Source organism: Pocillopora damicornis, chromosome 9, assembly GCF_964200805.1.
Source record: "Pocillopora damicornis chromosome 9, jaPocDami1.2, whole genome shotgun sequence".
NCBI classification, from domain to species: domain Eukaryota; kingdom Metazoa; phylum Cnidaria; class Anthozoa; order Scleractinia; family Pocilloporidae; genus Pocillopora; species Pocillopora damicornis.
Genome location: NC_142678.1, coordinates 2,307,341 through 2,331,269, shown reverse-complemented (window position 1 = coordinate 2,331,269; position 23,929 = coordinate 2,307,341). Strand labels below are relative to the sequence as shown.

The 23,929-nt window shown below is 37.9% G+C and overlaps 1 long non-coding RNA gene and 2 pseudogenes across 2 annotated transcripts; all 3 read right to left on the bottom strand.

Annotated features, from left to right (window-relative positions):
- LOC149039617 (uncharacterized) overlaps positions 1-4,432 on the bottom strand; it is a 29,871-nt pseudogene extending 25,439 nt beyond the window's left edge.
- A 7,989-nt stretch (positions 4,433-12,421) lies between these two features.
- Positions 12,422-14,288, bottom strand: LOC149039616 (uncharacterized). The gene is made up of 3 exons (XR_016179653.1): positions 14,154-14,288; positions 13,410-13,495; positions 12,422-12,900 (listed from the first exon to the last, which is right to left on the bottom strand). It is a non-coding gene; the product is annotated as an uncharacterized LOC149039616 (long non-coding RNA).
- Positions 14,289-14,792: 504 nt separating this feature from the next.
- LOC149039615 (ras-related protein Rab-18-B-like) lies at positions 14,793-22,387 on the bottom strand (annotated as a pseudogene). Its single transcript, XR_016179652.1, has 10 exons — positions 22,154-22,387; positions 21,819-21,874; positions 20,266-20,327; positions 19,937-20,009; positions 19,117-19,235; positions 18,701-18,774; positions 18,055-18,105; positions 17,013-17,061; positions 15,444-15,522; positions 14,793-14,836 (listed from the first exon to the last, which is right to left on the bottom strand). The product of XR_016179652.1 is annotated as a ras-related protein Rab-18-B-like (transcript).
- Between the last annotated feature and the right edge of the window lie 1,542 nt (positions 22,388-23,929).

Sequence of the window (23,929 nt, the reverse complement as noted above, 5' to 3'; positions counted from 1 at the left end):
TCCACCCTGAACGAGAACGAGATTACCCAGAATGCTTTTCTTTAGGAAGAAGGGGAGGAAAAAGGAGGAGGGGAGAGAAATATATGACTTTCATATATTCTTAACCGTTTAAAAGGAATTGAGTAGTCACGGAGTCAGAATTACATGTCGGACCTAAGAATTTGTAGCAGGTTTACAACGAGCATCTTTCGTGAGAGAGAAAATTAAGAAGCCGGCAGACTTAGCACGCATAAGCATTTTAAGGGAAGGTATTACTCCATGCAAGGACTTTACGAAAGGCTCCGGCGGAAATCAAAACCAACGAAACGGCTTGTTGCCCCTTTGGAGAGGCAGCAGTAACAAAGGTTTCAATTATTTTGTATTTACTCTCTTCCCTAAATCGTCTCCAATCGTCCTCAAAGCGCGGGTAACCGACACGGGCACTGTGAGAGCGCAACGTGTGATGGGTAAGGAGTAAGCGAGAGAAAGACTCCTCGTCTTCCTCCTCACCATCACCTTTCCTTCCAACTTTAGTACCGCGCACATTATTGGAAACGACTGGGGACGAGTCAGCCTTTGTTATGTTCCAGTATCCAAAGGCCATTTTCAGTGACTGGTTATCTTAAGAACTTGCAACGTCAACATGCTCAGGTCAAAGCTTTTTCTGACGAATGGCCAGTGCACGATCATGATAATCTTTTGCTTGACTTAGGTCACCTAGTTTCTTGTGCACAGAACCCAGCTTACTGTAGGAATTTGCAACGTCAATATGATCAGGTCCAAGCTTTTTTAGGCGAATGGCAAGTGCATGATCATGATAATCTTTTGCTTGACTCAGGTCACCCAACTTTTTGTGAACAATACCCAGGTTATTGTAAGAACTTGCAACGTCAACATGCTCAGGTCCAAGCTTTTTCAGACAAATGTCCAGGGCACGATCATGATAATCTCTTGCCTTACTCAGGTCACCCAGCTTTTGATGTACTGAACCCAGGTAATTGTAAGAATTTGCAACTTCAACATGCTGGGGTCCACGCTTTTTCAGACGAATGGTTAGTGCACGATCATGATAATCTTTTGCCTTCCTCAGGTCACCCAGCTTTTTGTGGATAATACCCAGGTTATTGTAAGAACTTGCAACGTCAACATGCTCAGGTCCAAGCTTTTCCAGACGAATGGCCAGTGCACGATCATGATAATCCTTTGCCTTCCTCAGGTCACCCAGCTTTTTGTGGACAATACCCAGGTTATTGAAAGAACTTGTAACGTCAACATACTCCGGTTCAAGCTTTCTGAGACGAATGGCCAATGCACGATCATGATAATCTTTTGCCTTACTCAGGTCATCCAACATTTCGTGTACAATACCCAGGCTATTGTAAGAATTTGCAGCGTCAACATGCTCAGGTCCAAGCTTTTTAAGACGAATGGCCAGTGCACGACCATGATAATCTTTTGCCTTCCTCAGGTCACCCAGCTTTTTGTGGACAATACCCAGGTTATTGAAAGAACTTGCAACGTCAACATACTCGGGTCCAAGCTTTCTGAGACGAATGGCCAATGCACGGTCATGATAATCTTTTGCCTTACTCAGGTCATCCAACATTTCGTGTACAATACCCAGGCTATCGTAAGAATTTGCAACGTCAACATGCTGAGGTCCAAGCTTTTTCAGACGAATGGCCAGTGCACGATCATAATAATCTCTTGCCTTACTCAGGTCACCCAGCTTTTCGTGGACAATACCCAGGTTTTGGTAAGAATTTGCAACTTCAACATGCTCGTGTCCAAGCTTTTTGAGACAAATTTCCAGTGCACGATCATGATAATCTCTTGCCTTACTCAGGTCATCCAACATTTCGTGTACAATACCCAGGTTACCGTAAGAACTTGCCACGTTAACATGCTGGGGTCCAAGCTTTTTCAGACGAATGGCCAGTGCACGATCATGATAATCCTTTGCCTTCCTCAGGTCACCCAGCTTTTTGTGGATAATACCCAGGTTATTGTAAGAACTTGCAACGTCAACATGCTCAGGTCCAAGCTTTTTCAGACGAATGGCCAGTGCACGATCAAGATAATCTTTTGCTTGGCTCAGGTTACCCAGCTTATCGTGTATAATACCCAGGTCACCGTAAGAACTTGCAACGTCAATATGCTCGGGTCCAACCTTTTTCAGAAGAATGGCTAATGCACGATCATGATAGTCTTTTGCTTGACTCAGATCACCCAGCTCATCGTGTACAATACCCAGGTCACCGTAAGAATTTGCAACGTCAGCATGCTCAGGTCCAAGCTTTTTCAGGCGAATGGCCAATGCACGATCATGATACTCTTTTGCCTGACTCAGGTCACCCAGCTTTTTGTGCACTTCTCCCAGCTGTTTGTAGATAGCTGCAACATCTAAGCCAGGGTCGTGCTCGTGGACTTTGGATACGTTTAATGCCATATCGATGAATTGTCTTGAAGGTTCGTATTCACAATGTCTGTAGCAAAACTTGCTCATTCGACGGAGGTCCATGACATGGTTCTTGATCAAAAAGCCGCTTTGGTGGACTTGAGAATTGACCTTCTTAGAAAAATATCTCTCAAGTTCGGGGGCTAAATTTATCAAATGAGTAACATGTCTGCTTTTTCTTAGAGCATACAACTCGTCGTTGTCCCTCGATAGATAATTTTCTACAAAACGACTGAATGATCCAATCACTCCACTGACGACCTCGTTGTGCTTAACATCCGAATGAGCTGCAGCCAAAGTTTTAACGGAATTATGTACAACCTGATGTGCACGAATGTAAACGTCAGTTTCGTCTCTTTCAAACATTAGCAGTGAGCACCTTTGTATCTCCAAACGAATCATCTCTTTGTCTTGAATTTCTTTATCCACACTTGTGATGAAGTCTTCAATGATGTTAACACTTAATGGTTGTGGTGCACACAGAGACAGGAAATTAAAGGCGTGATGCAAAACTTTGTTTGATTCCATAGCTGTTTCTACGGCCAGTGTTGTTGCCGTGGTCATGGACTTTGCATAGCTTGGATTGACTTCAGTAAGAAATGTCTCCATGGTATTTCTTTGGCCTGTTTCAAGTTTAGCAAGATAGTCTTTCCAGCCAAAATTAGATGTCTGTCGAACTTCTCTAACATAAGTGGCAGCGCTTGCTAAGGCGAGAGGCTGGTGGTCCAACGCCTGAGTAACTTTGATTTCCATCTCTTTGTCCGTGATTCCTGAGAGCTTTTCCAATAAACAACTGACATCATCAAGATGCATTCCGTTGCTTATTGAGATGTGTTTACTGAAGGAACTTACCGGAGGAATTGACCCACTGTCTTGAGTTGTAATAAGCAACTGGCCTCTTGCCCACATCTCATTTTCAGCTTCGGGTAAATGGACATGCACATGTGATAGGCTTGTGACATTGTCAACTACGAGAAGCCACGATGTGTAAAGGCCAATTTTCGTGCCGATCAATGCCATGAGATTGGTGATTTTCTCATTTGTTGTCAAATCCTCTGAATGGAGTGTGGTTGTCACCGCGTACTCGGGACACTTAAGACGCCGCGAAAAAGCCACATACGATTCTAGCACAGTATCTGGACTTTCACCAGTCATCGTCATCACAAATGAGGTACCATCTGGAAGATCTTTAATTTCTTTGTAGAATTGTTCAGCCACAAGACCCGCTAGTTGAGACTTTCCACTTCCTGGATTTCCTGAGATGTAAAGGTAACTCAACCTGTCTTTATTTGCTGTTTTAAGTTCTCTAAGCTGTTGCATTATTTCAGCCACCTCTCGGTCGCGACTTGTTACGTCATGTGAGGGTTTTGGAGGAAGGACACAGAAGGGGGAGATATCACTTTTTAACTGATCTTCAAGGACCTGTCTTTGGCGCTCTTTCTTCTGAAGCTCCTGTTTAAGATCGTCAACCATTTTCAAGACATTTCTCAGTTCCTCCGTGGGAAAGCTCGTTTGATTCTTAATCTCTTGAATTTTCATCGTGGAGAGACTGAGCGCTTGAAATGCAGTGTGAACTTTGCTAATGATGTTTTGAAACTGCCGGTCTGAAATACTTCCTTCCGACATGTGTGCAAATTTTTCATTTCGAAACTTTCTGAGGACCTCGACATTTGATCTGATAACTGGTCTGAGGTTGTAAATACAATCTGAGTAAAGAATAGCATAGAAAAGCATTGTACAATCCCATTCTGCTCTATTTCCACCAATCATGGTTGTAAGGAGGTGCGCGTTTCTTTTTTTGTTCCGAGCAGATTCCTTGTTTTTAAAGTCCACTCCATTTTTTCGTTCATCCTTCCATTCCCCTGACGTTGTTGAACGGTAGCGATTGTCCCATTCTTGTTTGAAGATTATTCGCAGACCCTCGGTTAATACATCAGTGACAACGTAACAAATCCTGTAGTAATTGAGCTGCTCTTTACTGTGTTCCATCGCCATGACGATATTCACGTTTGAAAGGACCTAACTAGAAACAAATTGATTTGTATCAGCGACTTCAGACTATGTTTTTTCTCAGCTTTTAAAGCGGTTGCATTAACAAAATGTTTGAATATGAGTGTTTCTTATCAGCGCTTGATTGTGGCTAAATTGACTGTTTTAAGTCCCCTGTCCCTTTTATCCTGTCCGATTACAAGACTTTGTAATTGCACAGGCTAAATCGGACAGTAAAGCAGCCAATAGAAATTAAGCACTGTCAGTCATCAGCCAATAAAAAAAAACAAAAACAAAAAAAACAAAAAACTTCTTGAGTGGGCAGGTTGAGAGGTCCACATTGAAAACAAATATGGACGAAATTAACTGGTCCAATGACTATTATCAGTATCAATAAAAAAAGTTCTGTTCTCTTATATCAAATTTTTCACCTCTGAGTTTCTCACATTTTGGTATTTACACAATTAATTATTAATTGCAGCGTAGCAGTATAAGTTTTGTATGCTGTATTCTAGGATAGAATCCAAAATTGCGGTGCAACGAGCTGATCTCATATTCTACAGTGTGCTGTGCCTGTGCGCTCGACAACGCAAACGTATTTGCGTTATTGTTGTTTCTTGTTCAGTGGGCCTATTGTGCAAATATCGATGAACCTTTTCAGCATTGAATTTAGCTTATTCTGTTAAAAAAATTACATTACAAGAGGAGTTTAATCAACCGTATTGATAAAGAATCATATAATGTGCTTTATCTATAATCCACGCAAATACGTATTGTGGGTTTAATTCGTAATGAGAACATGTGTAGCTGTATTTGAAGGGAAAATTCCCTTGTGTCTCGAATGACAGATGGGGTGACCGTATCGAAGGCTTCGTTCCCTTACTATAGTATTTGAAAGCCTAAAGTAGGCATTTCCCGGCACCTTTCTTCCAATAATTTGATACTTTTTACCCTTCTCAATTCAATACACTCGTGTTATCTAGAATCTCCAAAAATTACTAGGTTTCGGATATTTCAGTAGTTTCGGTAATGGTTTTCTCGATTACAGGTGTCTCAAAGAATAGAAAGCGAAAGCATTCGCAAAGGGAAAATTCCCTTCTCTTGTTTCAAATGCATCGAATTACTGAAGAGGCGTCTGGACAGGACAGATAAGAGGACCATAGCGAAAATTTCGTTCCCTTCGCACGAATCATCAGATCGTATTTGGAGAGTAACTAGTCAACGAATGTCAACTTGGTTTGAGGTTTTGGCTCTGTTCATAGTTTATCGTGATCAAATTTTTTTAACAAGTAAACGCTGTCTACACCTGGACCTCAACATAGTTTATACAGTTTCTTCTCATCTGGTTTGTTCTTTTCGGCGCAAAAGACTTTCTAGTGATCAAATTATGTTTGTCAAACCACGAGGAGTAGAATTCTACCGTAACCTTCTGGAATAACAATAAAGTCTGCTCGAATTCAGTAGCTTAAGGCACATTCCATGACAATAAGTAACAAGCACAGCTATGCGCTGATATCATAGCAAGGATTTAGTGGTTGTAAGGACTTTAACATTTTGTCCCAAATCAGTCAAATTAATTCAATTTGATTTCGTGACTTGACTGTAGGTAAACAACACAAAGAAATGAAAGGCTTTGGTCTTAAATGACACATTTGAGTCTTCGGGATCAAGATTCGGCTGAAGAATACTATGAATTAAGCTTACAACAGATATGGCAAATAATGAATGATACACACCGTTTCGAGTGATTCTTGAATAATTTGGCAAAGAGATTTTGCGGTAATAAGTTGTTTTGCCAAAATGATCATCCATTGTGACACCCCTCCGCCTAAGGGTAAATTACTACAAGTACTGTTATGAATAACAGATCGAGGCGGTGCTTTGAGCCCCAATCGAAAACACGTCATGCAGCTCGCCTGGCTAGCAATTACTGATTTCTAGCTCTTAAATTAAAATGAGACAGTAGACGGAAAGTGAAAGAAATTTTCAAATCTTTGGCGCAATTCGACGTAGGATCCAGTTATCGAGAATGAAATACATAGAGATGACTCGAAGATTGATGAAACAAAGGCTGCGTCGAAACTAGGGGAAATAAATTGATTAAATTACACCTTATTTTAACTCAAGAGTTAAAGGAATTGAACCATACAGGTGCATTTCAATGTCTCAATTTCCGGGCCTTATTTCTTCGCCAATTGTTGAAAATCTTTGTTTCTTGAGTTTTTGGAGAATCTTCGCATGTTTATGTACATGTATGTTTTGAATGACTTCCACTGAATTAATTGATTTAAATATTTCACTAATAAGTTTTGAAATTAGTTAGCTTCCACTGTCTCTTAACTGATCTGTTTTGGCGTGATTTTTTTAAGTGGTGGCTATCAAATAGGAGAAAGGGCTCATAATATGAACTTTAGATAACGAATATTAAAGTTTCTTGTTTATCCGTTTCCGAATTTCATGTTTCTCTAGCAACAAAATATCAAATTATTCTGTTCTATAATTAACGCTGTCTTAAGTGTTGTAAGTGCTTATAACAGGAATAACAGTGTGGATGGCAAAACAAGCCCAAAACGAAAGCTTTTGAAGGGAAAATTCCCCTGTGTCTCGAATGACAGATGGATGACCGTATCGAAACCTTCGTTCCCTTACTATAGTATTTAAAAGCTCAAAGAAGGCACTTCCCGGCACCTTTCTTCCTTTCTTCCTTTCTTCCTTTCACCTTTCTTTTAAATACTCTTTACCGTTTTCAATTCAACACACTTGTATAATCTATATCTCCAAAAATTACTAGTTTTCGAATATTTATTGTTTCGACTGCATCGGATTACTGAAGGGGCGTCTGGACAGGACAGATAAGTGGATCGTAGCGAAAATTTCGTTCCTTCACTACCATATTTATGATGAACTTGTACCTTTGAGGACTGTTAACAGAAAACTCCAAAGGTACGAAATAAGTGTTGCAGAGTGGCGCACGCATCAGAAATCGTATTTGGAGAGTAACTAGTAAATTAAGATCAAATTGAGGATTTGGCTCTGTTGATAGTCTATCGCATTCAAATATTTTTAAATGCTGTCTATACCTGGACATCAACTTAGTATATACAGCTTCTTCTTATTTGGTTTGTTCTTTACGGCGCGAAAGACTTTCTAGTGATCAAATTACGGCTGTCAAACCACGAAGAGTAGAATTCCATTGTGACCTTCTGGAATAACAATGAAGTCTACTCAAATTCAGTAGCTTATAACGTACTTTGATTCTCTGATTATAAGTAAGAAGTACAGCTGTGCACTGATATCATCGCAAGGATTGAGTTGTTAAAAAGACTTTAACATTTTGTCGTAGACCGATATCAGTCAAATTAATTAAATTTGATTTCGTGACTTGACGGTACGTAAACAGTACAGAGAAATGAAGGGCTTTGGTCTTAAATGACACATTTGAGTCTTCCAGAACAAGATTTGGCTGAAGAATACTATAAATTAAACTTAAAACAGATACGAAAAATAATGAATGATACCCACTGTTTTAGGAGATTCTTGAATAATTCAGCATAGAGACATAGATTTCGCGGCAAGAAGTTAACGTTGTTTTGTCAAAATGATCATCCGTTGTGACACTCCACCGCCTAAGGGTAAGCTTTTACAAGTATTGTTATGAAGAACAGATCAATACGTGTGTGATCTGAGCACCAATCGAAACGATGTCATGTAGCTCGCCTGGCTAGCAATTACTGATTATAAGCTCTTAAAATGAGACAGTAGATCCAAAGTAAAAGAAATTTTCAAATCTTTCGACGCAACTCGACTTGAGATCTGGTTATCGGGAAATAAATTCAGAAAAATGACTCGAAAATTGTTGAAAAGGCTGCGTCGAAACTAGGGGAAATGAATTGATTACTTTGCTCATTATTCTCAAGAGCTAAAGGAGTTTAACCATACAAGTGTAGTTCAATGTCTTCAATGTCAATCCTTAATGTTTCTTGAGTTTTTCGAGAACTTTCTTATATTTATGTACATATCTGTTTAAATGACTTGTCCTTAATTGATTTACCCTTTCCTGCCTAATTTTTCTGAAATGAGAATAATGAACCACTAGACCATGTATAATAGATCATTTTAAAGGTTTTTTTGAGGGTACGCTGTAAAGGACGGCAATAGGTGTGGAGGGGGTTACTGAAAAGACCTTGAAGTGTCTAAAGTGAAAAATAAGAAACGTTGAGATTTTTCGTTTGCCTCGCACATATAGGGTATACCACTAAACTAGAGCCCAATTTGCAGCTCTCAGAGCATTTATTGTGGTGAGACATCACCTGAACGAAACAGTACAAAGACAAAACGTTCCAAAAGTTGCAAGGGTGGTAAACCAATTCTTATGTTGATGGGGGCCATGATTTCATGCCTTTAACGTGCAGATCTTTCAATGACCTTTTGGTTGTGAAAATTTCAGAAAAAAGGAATAAACATTATGCATGTAATGGCGTCTGTCTTGTGTCATATGGCATTATCGAGTGGGAAAAGATTAAATTCTTCATTAATAAGTTTTGCGATTAGTTAGCTTTTGAGAGGAATAAAGGTGTGGACATACAAGGAGTGAGTAATTTTTATAAACTTGATAAGCGTGTAAAATGTTCATATTTCCGAATATTTAGCGTTGTAGATCAATCATATTTTGTTCCCCATACTATTCCTCAGAGTGGGTTCAAATTCGCAACGGTTCCTCTCGCGTAACCTACAACAAAAACAACGACAATAACAATTATTATTTATAGAGCGCGTTTTCTATGTACGTCTATAATCAAAAGCGCATCACAATAACAATAATTAAAAAAAATTATAACTTACTAAAACTATATATATAAATATTTCAGTTGTTCAACAGAAATAATATATACGTGTGTTCTAAAAATGTACCTGAAAATATCAGCCTTGGAAAACAAATAAGTCTTAAGTAAACTTTTAAAAGAATCAATGTTATCCTGCCTTATTACCAGAGGAAGGCCGTTCCATAGGACTGGGGCCGCCACCGTAAGTGCCACCGCGTAACACAACGTGTGACGCTTTCATGAATAAACTCTAACGTGTCCGAGAATAATCTTTCCCTTTATTCTCGAGACGTGAGCATAGGACGCCCGGCATTTTTCGTTTGTGACTGACTTCACGCTGAGGTAACTAAATCCTTGGAAGCCATGAATTTGTTGAGAACAGAACGTAGTTCAACAGTAAACCAATACGCTTTCGCAGCTCCTCTGCATCGATGCAGGGTTAATCTTCGGAACAGCATGCGAAGCAAATCTTGTCAGGTTCGACCTCCTGCTTTTAGGTGAGATGCCAGTGCACAGTCACCGTAATCTTTTCCAAGATTCAGTCCATCCAGTCCTCTAGAATCCTTCAGTATGGGCGTTAAGGTTATAATGAAAATTTGTGACGTCGACATACCCAGATCCGAGCTCAGTTTTCTGATGAATGATCAATGCACGATGATAATAATCTTCCGCACTATCCAGGTTATCGAGCTCACGGTGTACCTGACTCAGACTGCTGTAAGTAGTTGCCACATGAACATGGTCAGGTCCAAGCTTTTTCAAAAATATGGCCCGTGCACGATTATAGTAATCTCTTGCCTTCTCTTGGTTATGGTGTATCCGACCCAGGTTATTACAAGAAATGGCTACATCAACATGCTCCGGCCCGAGTTCTTTCAGCCTAATGGACAGTGCATAATTATGGTTATGGTTACCCAGCTTTTAATGTACATTTCCCATGTGATCATAAGTAGAGGTAAGTTTCAGGTGATTGACTCCGTAGTTTTTCAGACGAATGTCCAATGCACGGCGAAAGTAACCTTTCGCTTTCTCCAAGTCTCCAAGTTCATCGTGGACAGAACCAAGGTTATGCAAGACTTCGCGGCGCCATTATGCCCAGGCCCAAATCTCTCCATGTAGATGGTCAATGCACGATTATAATGATGTACCGCCTTCTCTAGTTCGCTCAGCTTACTGTGTGCATTACCCAATTTATTATGAGTAGCTGCAATAGCTAAGACAGCATCTGGGTGAAACACGTTGAACAAGTTTAATGTCAGGTTGAAATAACTTCTTACTGCTTCGAATTGAGAATGGCGATAGGAAAACTTGCTGAATACTCGAGAATCATGATCATCAATGCTGTTCAAGGTTTGCAGCGAGAGGTCTCAAATGGGGAATGACGTGACTGCCGTTTACAAGGGCATATAGCTCGTCGTTATCCTTTGAAAGGAAATGTTTTACCGTATGCTTGCAGAGTTCCTTTATGTATGTTGTCTGTTCATTTAATTTTTGTCCTATCGCCGTACTTACTTACTAAGCGCCTTCCTTCCAATAAGCCTCCCTCTATTTGCCCGGAATTTTAAATAAGCGCACGGGCGCTTATATTCGAGGAAATACGGTGAGCTAATTGACTTATGGAAATCACAAGAACTGGAAGCCACGAAGCACAAGATGAACTATGTAACTTGTACGTGATGGTTGCATCTGGTTTCAGTCAAACTGATATTAACAAATTATCCTATAAAATACAGGCCCAAGGAAGAAAGAAAGGGTACCATTCTATCAAAATAAAAAAATTCCTTTGTGAAAGCGACTTGTACTGGCGGAAAGAAGTCACCGTCAAACTAAACTTTGCCATACATAATGTTAAAAACGAAGTTTCCTTTTCTTTATGCAAATACTGATCAGCCTTGATACCAAAACATTAACAATCACCTCGAATCGTAATTTTGAATGCTGTATGTCGGTTCGTTGTCTTGCTCCTCAGCACATTTTCCGGTTTTCCATTTTTGCCGCGGGTTTTTCCTTTGCCTTTAGCAACTTCGCCCATTATTGTTTCGTCCTCCTCAATGCTCCACTGAGCGATTGAGATAAAAAAGGTGTCTACGATGGGTTACTTTTCCCGGGAAATCTTGATCCATCATCATTGACGCCAGGAGGTCCCGTTGTCCTATTGGTTTGAGTTGTTTGGGAACCTTTATGAGCTAAAATCTCGTATTAGATTTTGGGAGGACTACAACAACGTTGAGCGAATTTATAGGGTGTGTAGATTTGACCGATTTTCGTCAAATTTCGTTAAAACATTCAAGGAATAATGAGAAACGAAAGAATGTCTGGAAATTTTTATATATGAAATATTTGTCCCGTGGCGTCCATTTTCGCAACACGCCTCCCATATTTTAAGCTACTCCGACTTTAGATGCCGATTTCTAGACAACCAATCAGAATATCGAAAAAGCCCAACACACTACTTGTGAATGAGACTGTGCAGCCATTTTGCTCGTGCTGCGGCATCCGATACCCGATAAAGTCAATAGAAAAACCTTCGGTCGTTTCACGCCTGACCGGCTCCTGACACTTCCTTAAACGGAAAGTTGCTTAAATTATATTTTCATTGTAAACTGCAGTTATTTAGCTTTCTTCTGATATATAGTTTGCTAAGATTTTAGTAAAACTAGCGCGCGTAATGAATTTTTTCCGCGAAGGACACCCGCGAAGGTGGAAAGTAACCTTAAGTACCTGAAATATTATGAATTATTACCATCGGCTCTATTCTTTAAGATATATTAGATTTGGCATGATTTTGCCACAAAGTAACCTCTGAAAATGTTAAAGAAACCTTAAGTTTGATTTCATTCGCCGTGCGCGTCCAAAGAAATCGGTGAATAGAGAAATAATTCAACCGGTTAGGGTCAACTATGGTTGGAATTACTGGTTCTCAAATGTTCAACATAAATCTCCACCTTCAATTTTTTTTTTGATCAGTAGATGTTACTTAAATTGATTTCGTGTGCTGAAATAAAGGAAATATTATAAGCTTTCATCCGGGTCTTCCGGAGGTATTCGGTTTTAGGTCTTTAGTCTTTGGTGTGTAGACATCCTTTGCATTTGCAACTTAACACAAAACAAACACGATGAATGTTACAGCTTCAAGAAACTTTTTCGTTAGAAATTCAGCAGGTGGATCGAGTCAGAAGAGAAGTACAAACATTTATTGCGCTGAGCGTGCTAATTTCTATGAGCTTGTCACATGCTTTTCGTTAACCTTGTTTTTAGACCGTAAATACAAAACAAGGCACACAGTGCCAGGAACCACCGTTTTATGCCTGTATACGTCCTGCCTGATTAAAATGGACAATGGATAAATGAGAAAGTTTTCAGGGTACACTGTTTGAATACTATCTCTTGTTTACGTGCTCCCGTCTTCTACCCCTTCCCTTGTTACACAATTTTTACATTCAGATTGTGCTGGGATTTTGTCCCTTTTCTTTTGACTAAGTATCTTGTTTGCTTCGCTGAGATGAACCTACATTGCTTTTCAAGCAAAAATCATTTAAACGGAGTTTGGGAAGAGGATTCATGCAAAAGAAGCTCAGGAACGCCTTTGGCTTGACTTTAGTCAGCTCCTACTACGGAATCCAGTACTGTTGGAAGTGTCTCAAAGAAACTCTGCAAATAAAAAAATGAAAATGAAAAATCTTAATTAATCGCTAAGGAGAATCACTTTGCACACTGGTCAACCCCATGGTAGATTCGCACCCGTCCAAACACTTAGTGATGATCGGAGCCCATTTCTAATGGGCTCCTGGTGATGATCAAAGCCCCGGTAAACAAATGTCGATTGTCGCTTACGACAAGTTAGTAAAAGGTAAGCGCGTAACGTACAAATCAATTCCTCTTGTGCCTATTTGTGACCTTCTTAACAATTACAAAATAGGTAATGAAGGTAATGTATTTAGACCACGCCAAAAGGTCAAACAGTGCGATGATTGTATGGAACAAAGAACACACCGTTTCCCGGCCACCATAAGAGAACGAGTAGATTGCCTTATAATTTCATGACTATTGGGCGACATGACGGAAACAATCACGTGCAATCTCGCCCTAGTGTAAGATAGCGTTGCGTGACAGATGTAAGGCCAGCTTATGAATGCCTTACTATGCAAAGAAATTGTCACCTTGAATAGCAGTGTCTCCTGATGTACAATGGAGGAGCAGTACATTTCTCGGATGGATTACATTGCTAACTGGGGACCGCCAATGGCTAAAAACAGATCATAAATTAGTTTGCAATACTCGAGATGAATCTGGCTTGTTACTTGTTTACCATTTACTTCCAAACATTTAGCTTAACCTCACTCAGTAATAAAGCACTTGCTTTCTTGGTTAAACTTCTGGCTTTATCCCAATTTTTTTAAAGACTTCTTATTTCGCTTTTCATACTCTTTCTAGATCTCAAAAATTCTGATTATTCACCAAATTTTAATGCCTCTTTGAGAATGCGTGACTGTTAGGAAACTGTCTATATCACTTCTGACAGTGATGTTTAGATGCTTGATAAAATCTATAACATCCGAAAATTCTAAGATACTGTAATGGTAGAGTTGTATGACAGTAAACAAAAAGGAGTCTGGGAGCAGATAACTCTTAAAATGATTGAAATTATCGAAAAGCACAGTCTGGCTTACACCAATGTAAATACCTATCAGAAAAATAAGAGTTTAGCAACAGTTTCAACAACTTTTCCAATTAGTAGCTGCCGATGGTGTAGCCCAAACACAAGAGCCTGCTCACAAGCTAAACAGACGGTAGTGAGATGTCTTACATCTGACCATAGAATGTAGGTAACCAACTTTTTACTCTTGTGTTTAGTAGGTAACATTATACATCGCTAGTATTTACACACAACAAAATTCATTTACCTAAGGTTAATAAACCAAGCTTGGCACACAGGATGGGGCCTATAGTGGTTCCACATGGAGAATCATGTCACACACACACACACACACACACACACACACACACACACACACACACACACACACACTTCCTGTAATAAAAACAAGATATAATGGAATTATATGATACATTTTAAAAAGTGGTACATTGCTCCAGGTGGGTGTTATGCAAATTAATCATCTTATAGTTGTATGTGACAAATTTTAATAATTAATAGGCAACTAAGAGGAGACATGAGGTGACAGGGGGGGGGGGCATCACGTAAATTCTTTATAAAGGAGGAGGGTCACTTGCTATTTACGTGGCCTGGAGGGTGGGGGGGGGGGAAACTTAAGATATTATTATCTTGAACATATTTTTCCCTCCTCCCTCTACAGAAATAAAGATGGGTCCCTCACTCATTTCAAAGAAAACAGGTGTGGCCAATTTTAAGTGCACCCTGTGATTTCCCAGACAGCAGAGTTTTTATTTCTGGAAACCATCATGAGATTCTGGGTCATGTCCAAACAACAACTTTTCCAAACGTTTAATAAAAAGCCCCAACTCTCATTTCTCACCTTATCACAAGGCTTGATATCCCAGTGCTCTTTTTCCTTGAGCTCTTTAAATCCTGCTGCTGATAACACCTTTCTGCACTCATTGACAACTGAAACAAAACATATCAGCTTTCCCATCAAAACAACTTTGTTTATAAAGAGTCAGGCTCTATCAGTTAATGAATGCAACATGCAGCTGTGGTGATTCTGCTGTCATTATCAGGTATTGAGTCTGTTTCCTTAAGCACCCCAACTCATGCAGCTGGATGGCCAACTGGTATTGACGCATACAAGCTACATTGCTCTTTTAGTCATAGCACCTCACTGTTGTGCAATACCTTCATTTCACCACTTAACCTCTCGTCTTACAAAGAATAGCAGTATAACAATGATAATATTGTGATCTTTAATTGATGGCTTGATTTTACCATAATTCTGTATCATGAGACAAATGATGAGATTTTCAGTTAATCCCTTGTTTCCTAAGGTCTGAGTCACATTTGTCTCTAAGGTTGTTGTTGCTGTTCATCCTTGGACTGGATCATGTCTTGATATTGTTAGAAGGTTTGTGTTGAAATGGCAATTAAGTGTCTCAAGTTGTGTATATACTGTAAAACTAATTCCGAATATATTTAAACACTAGTTTAAAAAGATGAAGAGACAGCAAACAAATTTAAAAAGTTCACCAGACTCTGAAGCTACAGGGATAAAACATACCATGGTAAGGCCAGGGACCATTGTTCACAAAATCAATGAACTTCCTTACTGCAGATTTTTTTACATCAAGTGAGGATGCCTACAACAAAACAAAAAGCACAAAACGTTTTTTGTTAAGAACTTCACTTTTTTACATCTGAAAGATACAGGATGAAATTTCCATCCAGGAAAGACACCCCATGAGAAATAACTACATGTACAACAATACTCTACATTTAGAAGAGTTGCAACAGTGTTACTACAATTTCCTCCAGAACTGAGACTGTGTTAACTCTTTTACACCTGAGAGGGACTAGTGTCTAATTATTCTTCATAATATATATCACCCCTGAATCAAACATTAAATAAAGGTTACAATAACAAAGAAAATAGGCAGTTAAGACACCAACATATAGATATAAATAACCAACATATGCATATGGCTACTGATATGGAACAATTTTTTAATAGCATTGAAAGAACCAGGTGTTGTGTGATGATGCAGAAAGAAAGACTTGACTTCTTTTCTTGAGGACATGTGCACCATTTGCAACTTATGTATAGACGTTTGCAATGGAAGTTTATCACTTTTTAATGAATAGTTATAGATTAGTGTATATTTCAAATATCAGTTTTCTTGGAACTAAGCAATATTAAATTGACAAATAGAGCAGATTTTTTTTTCAATTTTATAATTGCGAGGAATATCAGGTAAAACTCGGCAGACTCTGTTGTGGACGAAGAGGTCATTTGTATTCTATTGTTACCCTCACTCAACTCAACAGGACAACATAATGGCTTCACTTCCATGGGAGGCAATAGCAATAAAAATGATCACTAGCTGAAGAAACTCTTGATTGTTAAACAACTTCTCCTTGTCAGAAGCTTATGAATTGTATAAGGAACAGTATGGAGAATATGCATACTGATATTAAGCTGCAAGGGGTTAACTTCTGTCCTTAATCTCCACACAGCCAAAATCTAATCCAATTTTAAGAATTAATTGAAAAGAAAAATTAATAAATGTATTAAGTTTAAACCACCCAACTTCAGTCTTAAAATATAAGCAAATTGACCTAAAATCTTGATGCATTAAGTTACCATACATTAATATTACACACACCCATACACAAAAAAAAAAATTATTGTATTCCGACTTATCATATGTTGCACATATTGAGCTTATGTACATAATTAATATAATCTTAGTTTCTCTTTTCTTGAAGGCAGAGCTCACATAATAAATTTATCACTGTTGATTCCGCATTGCAAAACACATCACCCAGTCATAAGCTTGCATTCTGCAAAGATCTCAAGCTGAAATTCATTGCTTGCGATTATGTTTGTTGTAGATACTGCAAGGAAAGTGATGTAAACTCATATGTAAATGCATCCATGTGGAAGTTGAGACAGAAGTAGTATGAATGCATTGCTACTCTGCAGTCTATAAGATTATAAAATGAATTTGAGACACTGACTAAAAGGTCATGCTGTAAAATAATTGAAAGAAAATTCTGTGTTTGTCATGAATGAAGGAAATTAGAACTCTCTTTCTCTAGAAAATTAACATTTTGGTCCAAATAAACTTACCAATTCATTGCTTTGCACTGCAGTTTCCTTACAAAGGTTGTCAAATTTGCTGCAAAATGAAAGAAAATTATCAGAAATATCTCTGTGGAACCAATCTGCAAACCTTAACTTGTCCAATTCAATTTTTAGAGACCCTTGTCATGTTAATGCTAAGAGGACCACCATTTTAAGACTAAAATGCAACTATACAATGTTTAGCATTACTTAAAATCTGTTAATAATTACATTTTCCCCAACTGCCACTTGTGCATTCAAAAACTTTAAGTCAAAGTTAAAGTCGAAGGAAAAAAAATCCAATTTAGGTTCTTATAAAAAGGGGCATGACTCAAAATTAAAGTGCTACAATCAATTTCGAGGTACAAGTAGTTGTTAATTTTTTTTGCATGATAAAGCTTCTGTAGCCTTAATATTCTTGTTTTGATGACTGCAATCAATGATGCTCTATTTGTTCAACATTTATCAATATTCTTTAAATTTTCCACTATAACCCAGCATAGACCACACATTTTGGATGATAACCTGTATGTAAAGATGGCAGTGACTTCCAATTTTAAGTCATGGCAGATTTCTGTGAGATGAACAAGTTGCGCATTCACAGTTTGTGATTTTCCTTTTAAAAATCTATACTTAAAAAATTCAATAATTTAGCGATGCTTCCATATTAACACGTACTTCTTAGTTAAATCTCTCGCCTTGTTTGGTGACCTCAGACAAACTATTAACAGAAATAAATTTAGGCTCACTTCAGAGGATTGTACAAAGTCATTTACATATATCAATAAAATGCCCTGGGGATATGCAAATTATGAATCAAAGTAAAAGGACCACCTTGGGCCCAACCCTTGCATGCTAAATTAGACCGCTGTTAAGATTAGATCTAAAAACACCCCAAAATAATCTTCCCAACTTTATTTTGTAAACTTTACTTTTTATATGATCACCCTTATCATATTTGTAGAGCATGATGTAATTGCTCATAACCCATGATGGCTGGAAGCCAATGATTACATTGCACATTTTAATTTCTCAGTTGTTTAAATACCTTCTCTACTAGTTCCTCAAAGCAAGTTGAACCCCCTCTTTTGTTCTTGCACTACAAAAAAAAAAAAGCAAGATTATTCCATCAAAAATAAAACTTAGATGACACAATGTACAATTATTTTGTTGAAAGACAGGATACCATTTTAATCACCAGCTAAAAACTCATTAACCCTTTAATTCCCAGAAATGATTAACATATAACTTCTCATTATAATATCCATACATTCTTCAGCAAACAGGTAATGAGAATATTCAAACTTATCAGGTAGAAGTTATAATTATGGTATGACACCAATTTCTCCCAACTAATTTACAAGGAAATGTGTAACAGCCAGAGGGGAGAATTAACAATTAGATCTTGGAAGTTATAGGCTTAAAGGAATCTCTTTACTACCTTTCTGTACAATTTTTAGAACATACTCTAATTTAAATTATGGCTTTTTTTCATAAAAAGTATAAACATTTGAACATAAAATAACAACTTTTTAAAATTTTTTTTTGCCATTCTTCCAGTCCCTGAACAATTATCTTCATAGTTGTTTCACCAAACCATCTAGTGCCATTACATAGGTGGCTGTTGGAAAAAAAAAAACATTTGATCCTTGATTGCAGTGGAATAAATATTTATATCTCAAGCTGACATTAACCTTGTTTCAATAAATAACATGGAATGTCTTCTTGCAAATTGTAATCCCTGTTTTCTATCAACTTCACGACCCTCCTAAAAAGCACAGTATTAAAACCTGAATTTCTAGTACATCAAGCATGCACAAAACCTTACTGTATGCAATTACAGTTAATCCTGTACCAAGCAAATACATGTACCCACAAGAGATTTTTAAAGTTTAGGAATATTGCAAGATAGGAGTACAACAGCCTGAGAAATGATGCCAAGTCTAAGTCTGAGTGGAAAAAAAAAACAAGGTTCCATAACTTATAATACTGACCACCAAGGTTAGTAAGATATTCAATTTATCTCTAGGTTCAAATTGAGGGAGAAAACTCCAGTTTTTAAGGATAAAAATTACTGGTCTAACATAACTGCACAAAAGTTTCACTGTACCTTATCTATTTTGTTGCCAACAAGCATTTTTATGATGTCTTTTTTGGTTGAATACATTTCAATTTCATTGAGCCATTCTTCCAATTTCTCAAATGTCTCTCTGCTGCTTGTATCATAAACTAAAGGGAAAAATGCAAATTCTTGAAATGCTACCATGAACAGTTAAAATTGGTGCTTGAAAACAAACATAATGAAGCACTGAGAACTTTCACCAACTACTGCATTTCCTTTACAAATAAGCAATATAAGTAAGTATAAAAGATAAACCTGTCTCTGTTAACAGTTTATTTACAACTTTTGAAGCTTCAACTACAGCAAGATCAGTACAGGAGAGTAGTTTCTTTCCCTGAAGCCACTTTCACCATTTTTTTATCTCCATGTACTTGCAGAGTTCCTTTATCTGCGACATCAGTTCTTTCTATTTTTTCCCAATTACTTTGCTAACTTAATAGGCACCCCCCTTAAATTCGTGTCATCCTTCAAATAATTGCCTACCCTTACAGCCAAAATTTTAAATAAGTGCCTGGGAACTTATTGAAGGAAATGTGGTAGATGTGCCATTAGCATTGTTAGGATAGGAAATCAGGGGAAACTTAATGCAAACTATTTAAGCATTTATTAACTTTCAGTGATGATTTGACACCAACAAAAATATCAAATCACCATTGAAAGTCAAGAAATGCTTAAATAGTTTCTATTTAGTTGAAACCTACTGTGTGTCAGTATCAATGAGGAAATTTTGTCAACTATTCTCATGCTACAAAATCAACTGTGATGACAGCAAGTAATGAGGAGGTGAAAATCATTTTATTTCTAGTACCTAAAATAACTCCTTGTGCTCCCCTGTAGTAGCTGGGAGTCAGTGTTCTGAAACGTTCCTGCCCTGCTGTGTCCTTAAACAGAAAAGTGATGTTATTACCATTAAACTATTAAATCCAATTGTCAAAATTAATTAACTTAGCTGTCACTCAAGCATTGTGAATTACAGGAGGTAAGATTCTAAAGAAACTGTGGTGCAGCATCAGTGGGAGAGTATAACAGGGTAAAACTCTTTACGATGGCCAATTTACGTTTTCAACTCAGTTGATAACACTAAATGATCCTAATCATGAATTACAGTTGTTATCATCCATCAACAGCAGTTCTTACCCAAATAGCTAGTTTTGCTTTGTTTCCATCCACAGTCAAAGTTTTAACCTTGAAGTCAACACCTGTACAGAAAAGTTCCACTACTGTCACTACAAACCAGAATGATATGAACAACCATTCTTTCATCAAAATAAGAACCCTGAAATATAGAGATCACATGCCGTGCAATAACAGAAATAGCCTGACCCCTTAACCCCTTAGATTAACTAGTATTCCATCTCTCCTACCAATATCACCCCTGGATCATACATTGGGTTATGAGAATAAAGGAAATTATTGTATTTGTTTTTTTATAACAAAAAACTGATGACCTGGTGCCATTGTTTCGAGCTGGACAGCACAGTTTATCCCATAAATTGCTGACTGCTGGTGATATGCGATTGATCAGATAGTAGGTCATTCAGTTGGTAAAGTTTTCAAGCTTTTGAACAACTGTGTGCAAAGGGTTACCTAAGAGCTAGCCAAATGGCACACTGTAAAAGTTTTGTATGTGTGTGGGTATGTGTGTGTGATGATTGCATAAGCATGAAACTCAGAATCACAGAAAAGTTATGTCTTGTTGATTAGTTCAATTTTCAGATAAACCACACTTTGCGAATGCATCAAGCACTCTACTGCAAGGATAGACTAAAATCAATATATATATATATATATATACATACATACATACATACATACATACATACATATATATATATATATATATATATATATATATATATATATATAAAGTGAAAATTAGATTGTTCTTTTGCTTATGTTCTCTTGAAAGTGGACACCCCATGCATATTAATTGACTCTTGGCAATAAAATAATTTTCAAATCAACAAAAAATATCTCCTTTAACAGGGCAATAGAACAGTGGGCATCTGTTTCGTCAAATCTCCATTTGGCCAAAAAAAGTGCAGTTAACACCAGCTTATGAACTCTCCTGTAAGCAGATATCAACCCTATATTTCTTTGGTGTCCACTTATGCGATTTATGCTAATAGGCAGACAGCTCTACTAACAGACACTTTTCTCTCAATTCCTCAAGGTGTCTGTTTATGAGAGAGTTGACTACAGAGTGTAACTACAACCATGAAAAGACTTCAAAGGAACAACTGATTCCTATCCCTAAAAGGAAATGATGAAAGAGTACAAAGTGCAAAAAATTGTAATTAAACCTTTGCAACCTAACATGGATATCTATATTCTCCATACTGTACTCTAAACATTTCCTAAGGTGCTGATAAGGAGAATTTGCTTCACAATCAAGAGTTTCTTTAATTTACAATCATTCTTGTGACCTTAATGTTTTATTCAGAGGTGATATTGTAAGGAGAAATTAGATGTCAATCACTCTTAGGAGTTAAAGGGTTAAGGTATTGTGAAATGGCAGACGGGTTGTCTTTGTGTTTCACTTATTTTTTTCCAAGAATTATGTGAGGCAAGGTGTAAACAAAAGCCAAAATACAGCCCTGTATGACTGAACTGAAACCACAACAACTGGATTTTTCAAAATGACTCAGTGTCGTGAAGATTTCAGAGTCTCATTTCTTTTTAACTCTTACCTATGGTGGATCCAATGTCAGGGTCAAATGTGTCATCAGTGAATCTTAGAAGCAGGCTGTGAATAGAAGAAGAGAGCATTAAATAAAGGAATTCACAATAACGACAAGGACACCGATTTGTGCGTTTGAGATCAACAGCGAATTGTCACATGAAAGACAACAGCAAAACGATTCGAGAACAAATCTACATGGAAGAACTTTTAAAAATGAATTGATTTAAAACTTAGAGCGTGTGACTTTAAGTCTATTCACAATAATCCTCTGTTGTGATACACGTTCGTTACTGCCACATATTTCGAATTCGGAAGCCATTAACTCCGAAACGATTTTTGTACCTGGATTTTCCAACGCCGCTTTCTCCAATAATCAAGATCTTTAGCGTGGTAAGAACATCGTTATCCATCTTTCAAACAAAATTTGGATCTTTAAACCAGTTCCCGTTTTATATACCGGTTGATTTATCGCTGAACTCGGCCAAATTCTAGAATAATTCCATTCATTTCGTCATGGTTATATTTTTTCTTCGTAGACACGTCTTTACATTTGTGGTAGCTACGTCATGTATGGGCAGTTATTATGTCCTCAATACACATTATGTCCTATACTTTACATACAATACCCTACACACACATACAGCACAAAGACTATACATACAAAGTTCTAAAGCGCTATAAAAGGCTAAACGCAGCTATACAAAAGTATACGTAGCTATACAGAGCTATGCACAGCTATACAAGGCTATACACAGCTATACATAGCTACACACAGCTATACAAGGCTATACAGAGCTATACACGGCTATACAAAGCTATACAGGGCTATACACAGCTATACAGGGCAATACACAGCTATACAGGGCTTTTCACAGCTATACAGGGCTATACACAGCTATGCAGAGCTATACAAAGCTATACAGGGCTATACACAGCTATACAGGGCTATACACGGCTATACAGGGCTATACATAGCTATACAGGGCTATACATAGCTATACAGGGCTAAACACAGGCTTACAGGGCTATACACAGCTATACAAAGTATACACAGCTATACGGGGCTATACACTGCTATACAGGGCTATGCACAGCTATACACGGTTATACAGAGCTATACACAGCTATACAGGGCTATACACAACTATACAGGGCTAAACGCAGCTATACAGAGCTATACAGGGCTATACACAGCTATACAGGGCTATAAAAAGCTATACAGAGCTATAATCAGCTATACAGGGCTATACACAGTTATACAGGGCTAAACACAACTATACAGGGATAAACACAACTATACAGAGCTATACAGGGCTATACAAAGCTATACAGGGCTATACACAGCTATACAGGGTTATACACAGCTATACAGGGCTATACACAGCTATATACGGTTATAGAAAGCCATACAGAGCTATACAGGGCTATACAGGGCTATACAGAGCTATACAGGGCTATACAAAGCTATACAGGGCTACATACAGCTATTTAGAGCTATACTCCGCTATAAAGGGCTATACACAGCTATACAGGGCTAAACACAGCTAAACAGAGCTATACACAGCTATACAGGGTTAAACACAGCTATACAGGGCGATACACAGCTATACAGGGCTATACACAGCTATACAGGGCTATACATAGCTAGACAGGGCTATACACAGCTATTCAGGGCTAAACACAGCTATATAGAGCTATACACAGCTATAAAGGGCTATACATAGCTGTACAGGGCTATACACAGATATACAGGGCTATACACAGCTATACAGAGCTATACACAGCTATACAGGGCTAAACGCAATCAACACTGCCATACAGTGCTACACAGGGCTATACAGGGCTATACACAGCTATACACGACTATACAGGGCTATGCACAGCTATACAGAGCTATATACAGATAAACAGAGCTCTGCACAGCTATACAGGGCTATGCATAGCCATACAGGTCTATACACAGTTATACACACAATACGCAGCTAAACAGAGCTATACACACCTATACAGGGCTATACAGGGCTATACAGGGCTATGCACAGCTATACAGAGCCATACACTGCTTAACAGAGATATACACAGCTATACAGAAATGTGTAAAAATGGATGGAAGAAATT